This window comes from Macaca thibetana, chromosome X (assembly GCF_024542745.1).
Source record: "Macaca thibetana thibetana isolate TM-01 chromosome X, ASM2454274v1, whole genome shotgun sequence".
Lineage (NCBI taxonomy): Eukaryota > Metazoa > Chordata > Mammalia > Primates > Cercopithecidae > Macaca > Macaca thibetana.
The window spans coordinates 147,515,206-147,520,625 of record NC_065598.1 but is presented as its reverse complement, the minus strand read 5'-3'; the positions used below and the strand labels follow the sequence as shown (position 1 = coordinate 147,520,625).

At 39.4% G+C, this 5,420-nt stretch overlaps 1 pseudogene; it reads left to right on the top strand.

The window, feature by feature from the left end:
- Positions 1–4,341: 4,341 nt before the first annotated feature.
- LOC126945440 (chondrosarcoma-associated gene 2/3 protein-like) lies at positions 4,342–5,161 on the top strand (annotated as a pseudogene).
- Positions 5,162–5,420: the final 259 nt, after the last annotated feature.

Genomic DNA, 5,420 nt, shown 5'->3' with positions numbered 1-5,420 from the left:
TTTTGTTGCTGATACTGGTTTTTTACTTTCTGTTTCCATTCTATAACTTTTTAGGGTTGATTTGGGAAGCAGAGCACAGCAGCCCAAATTTGCTTGTAATGTTGGCGGCTACAGGTAAGGCACTAAATTGTAAATAATTTAAGCTGAGTTTACATTTTTACACAGTTGTGTTCCCCATGAATGAATATGTTATGCTCCTTTTTTTATTTCAAGCTCTTTTTTCCTGAATATGTCAGTATACTTTGATAGTTGCCTCTGTAAAGACCTTATACAGTTTTATTAGACTTCTTTTCAGGTAATTCTTGGATTTTGCTGCTATTGCAAATGACATATTGTCTATTAATTGTTGTAGTTAGTTATTGCTTTCGTGAGGTGAAGATTTTCATTTTCTCCAGTAATCTGTTGTACACCTTGTTCTGAAGACCCATGCACTTGAATATTCTACATACCTTTTCCTTTGACTTTTCAAGATCGATAATGGTATTGTCACTAAACATTACATGTTTTTTCCAATATTCATACCACTTACTCATTTCGATACTTATAGCTCTTTGTGTCTCAGTCCTGATTTCAAACGTAGAGATAATAGCCTACATCTACTTCTCATTCCTGACTTGAATGATAATTCTTCAAACGTTTCACATTTAAGTATGTTTGCTGTTGATTTTAGGAAATGGAAGTTCTATTTGTATATAGATTAACTAAATATATTTTTTCTTTTACCATGCACTCATATTAAATTTCTTTAAAAAGCTTTTTCTGTACCTGTTGACACGATCAAATTTTTTTCTCCTCTATTTTTGTGCGTAAGGAATTACGTACAATGAAGTGGGTTTTTTCCCCTAATGTTAAATCACATTTTATTTCCTTGGGCAGAGCCTGTTAATTCATTTAATATGCTAGTAATTTGTGTAGGATATTTACTGCTATGTGACGGAGCTTACTTAATGTGTTTTTTTTTTCCATCAAGGGTGGGATGAGGTCCTCATCTGGTTTTTGAATCCAGGAGGGCTAGTCTGGGAGAATGAATTGAACAATTGTCAATATTCTGTATGTTCTGGAAGTGTTGAGATAAGCTGGTGGTTAGTATTCCCTGATCATTTGGTAGAATTGGCCTCCAAAACTGCCTAACCTGGAATGTTTGAGGGTGGCTTGAGCTTTGAATATTGTACAGTTTCAGTTTGTATAGTTTCTTTCTTTTTCTTTTCTTTTTTTTTTTTTTTTTTTTTTTTGAGATGGATTCTTGCTCTGTTGTCCAGGCTGGAGTGCAATGGTACAATCTCGGCTCGCTGCAAGCTCTGCCTCCAGGGTTCACGCCATTCTCCTGCCTCAGCCTCCTGAGTAGCTGGGACTACAGGCACCCGCCACCACGCCCAGCTAATTTTTGTAGTTTTAGTAGAGACGGGATTTCACCTTGTTAGCCAGGATGGTCTCGATCTCCTGACCTCGTGATCTGCCCGCCTTGGCCTCCCAAAGTGCTGGAATTAAAGGTGTGAGCCACTGTGCCCAGCCAAAAGTTTTCTTTTTCTTTTTGGATCACTTTGGTTACTTATTTATTTTGTTTCTACAAAGTGGTCAGTTTCATTTAGGATTTCACTTTTAATGGCATATTTATGATAAAAATTTTATTAGGGAAAGCCTTCACACATACAGAATAATAGAGAGACTAATATAATGAACCCAGTATACTTGATACCCAGCATGAACAACTTTAAATACACAGCAAATCTGGTTCCAGTTAGACACTCACCTACCTGCATATGAGCTGCTGGAATAACATGGAGCAAATTTAAGGCATTATACCATTTCATTTCTAAATAATTCAGTATGCATGTTTTAAAGATAAGGACTTTTTATTAAACAAAAACCCAATAGTTTTCATTTCTGAAAAATTAAATGATTCTCAAATGTTCAACTATTTTACACACTTATCTGGCCAGCTTATGCTTTGTAAAAAACATATTTATTTGATAGAGTACCCAAATATGGTAACTTTTCACCCCAACTTGCTTCACTGTAGTGGTTTCATACACCTATAATACAGCTAGGTTTGTGTGTGTGTGTGTGTAACATTCTTTTTTTTTTTTTTTTTTTGGTTGTTGAGACGGAGTCTCACTCTCTTGCCCAGGCTGGAGTGCAGTGGCGCGAATCTCGGCTCACTGCAAGCTCCACCTCCTGGGTTCACGACATTCTGCTGCCACAGCCTCCCGAGCAGCTGGAACTACAGGCGCCCGCCACCACGCCTGGCTAATTTTTTTGTATTTTTGGTAGAGATGGCGTTTCACCGTGTTAGCCAGGGTGGTCTCGATCTCCTGACCTCGTGATCTGCCCGCCTCGGCCTCCCAAAGTGCTAGGATTACAGGCGTGAGCGTGTAACATTCTACATTCTGTCCTGTGATTCTCCAACCTGTTAAGTTACTTTTAAACTTTATGTACATTAAGCTTCACTCTTTGTGCTATAAAGATCTATGGGTTTTCACAAGTGCCTTGTGCCATCTTCTTAGTCTGTTTGGGTTTCTTAACAAAAATAATGTAGATTAAGTGGTTTATAAACAATAGAACTTTATTTCTCACATTCTGGAGGTTGGGAAGTTCAAGATCAAGATGCCGGCAGATTTCATGTCTGGTGAAGACCTGATCCCTAGTTCATAGACAACCTATGTTCTCACATGGAAGAAGGGACAAGGGATCTCTGTGGGGACTATTTTATAAAAACACTAATACCATTCATGAGGACTATGCTCTCATGATCTAGTCATTCTCCAAATACCTCACCTTCTACCTACTACCGTCACCTTGGTATTTCAGCAGATGAATTTTGTGGGAACGCAAATATTCAGAGCAAAGCAAGCATGCATACACCATTACAGTATTACCATACTAGATTCACTTCCCTTATTAGATAAATTCCTTGTGCTTGTCATATAACCCCCTTGGCTACCACTGATAGGTTTTTCATCTCTATAATTTTGCTTTTTTCAGAATGTCATATAAATAGAATCTGATACTATGTAGCCTTTTTAGACTTGTTTCTTTCACTTAGCACAATTATCTAATGACAAAGGACGCTCGGTATATTTTTTATGCTTATTTGCCATGTGCATATCTTCTTTTGTACAGCGTGTGTTCAGATCTTTGCCTATTTTCATTTTTTTCTATCATTGAGCTTTAAGAATTCGTGTATACTGTAGAGACAAATTCTTTATCACATATGTGTACCACAGATGTTTTCTGCTAGTCTGTGGTTTCTGTTTTCATTCTCTTAACATTGTCCTTTGAAGAGCATAAAATTTTTATTTTAATAAAATCAACTTGGCAAATTTTTCTTTCACTGATCATGCTTTTGGTGTTGAATTTAAAAACTCATCACCAAACTCAAAGTTATGTGGATTTTCTCTTATGTTTTCTTATAGAGGTTGTATAGTTTTTGGATTTTTCATTAGGTCTATGATGTATATTGAGTTAATCTGCATGGAATATGTAAGAATATGTCCAGGTTATTATAATTTGTGTATAGATGTCTAATTGTTCAGGCACCTTTTGTTGGAAAACCTGTACTTTCACCATTATTGCCTTTGTTGTGAATCATCTGACTATATGTGTGCAGGTCTATTTCTGAACTCTATTCTGTTTTATTAATCTATGTGTCCATTCTTTGCTAATGCTTATGTCCTCCACCAAATTCATATTTTGAAGCCCAGCCCCAGGGTGTCTGTATTTGGAGATGAGGCTTGTAAGGAAGTAATTAATGTTAAAAGAGGTCATAAGGGTGGGGCCTTGATCCCATAGAATTAGTGTGGTTATAAGAAGGGAGAAGAGACAGAAGATAGTATTTTTGTGCCTGCATGAGCTCTCTCTCTCTCTCTCTGCAAATGCACAGAGGAAAGGCCAAGAATGGACATATTGAGAAAGGGCCATCTGTAAGCCAGGAATAAGGCCATCACCAGAAGCCAAGCCCGCCAGTCCTTGATCTGGGACTTCCAGACTTCAACACTGTGAAAAAAAAATAAATTTCTGTTGTTTCAGCTACTTAGTCAGTGGCATTTTGTTATGGCAGCCTGAGCTGAGTAAGACATAACCTCAGGTAACACAATGTTTTTGTTTCCTCCTAGAAAAAAAATAAAACGTAATTTTCACATTTAAGACGGTGGTTCATTTCGAGTTACATTTTTGTATGGTGAAAGATATGTGCAATGGCTAGTATTATGTGTCAACTTGTCAAAGCTATAGTGCTCAGCTGTGTGGTCAAACAATAGTCTAGATGTTGCTGTGAAGGTATTTTGTAGATGTGATCATCATTTACCATCAGCTGGCTTTAAGTAAAGTAGTTTAACTTCCATAATGTGGATGGGCCTTATCCAATTAGTTGGAGGTGTTAAGAGAAAAGACCAAGGTTTCTTGGAAAAGGAATTCTCCCACAAGACTAACATGATATTGTCGTGTGAGTTTCTAGCCTGCTGGCCTGCCTTCACCAGCCTTGGGTGAGGCTTGGGGAAACCAGGGGGACTGTAGTAGACTGTTGAGAGATGCTGGTGTGATGGAGATGCCCAGTAAATCACGAGCCTCCAGCCCATTGTCCAACATCCACCCACCAATGCCAAAGAGACGAGGAAGGGGAAAGCATCCTCTCAATCCTGGCCCAGAAGCCCTATCAAAGTGAACGGCCTACCCAAGCTCTGACTCTTACCTGTCCTCCACTGGCACAACCCCCACCCCAGCCTGTACCATTTCTCTATGAAGCCCCTGTTCTCACCCCTCCTCCATCCTCTTCCGCAAACCAATGCCCTTCTGTGATCTCCCTGTTGTCCTTCCAGGTTCCCAAGACAACGCGGAAGGGAAAAGGGACCCGCCAAGGAAGTTCCAGGAACAAAAGCCTCTCCCTAAAAGACCACCACTTCAAAAATCCCTGAGGAATGGAGTGGGCCACCACTATCCAGCCACTCTGACCAGCCAAATGAGGAACTCAATCAAAATGAGCCACAGCAGGACCACAAGGGCAAGAAGACTTCCACTGTCTCCAGCGTCTCCTTGGGCAGCCAGTAATTCCCCGGGCAATTCCACAGACTTGAAGTCTATCTGAAAAGTCGCCAGAGGTCTAACCCCAGATAAGTAGCCAACAGGGTGTAGAGTACATTTTGCACCCCAAAGGGTATGCCCTATGGTGATGGAAATAAAATGAACATGTTGTAAAATGATGTGTGTGTCTGTGTGTCTCAAATGGTGGGGGTAGGGAGTAAGGGGGAAGAGGTGGGAATGTGGGAAGGGAGGGAGGGGGGATCCTCTACAATTTCCTTAAATTCAATTTGCTCTTCTTTCTTTAGTTTTCTAGGGTGAAAGTTTGGTTATTGATTTTAGATTTTATTTTCCAATATAAACATTTAAAATATGCTATACATTTCCCTCAAGGACACACTTTAGCT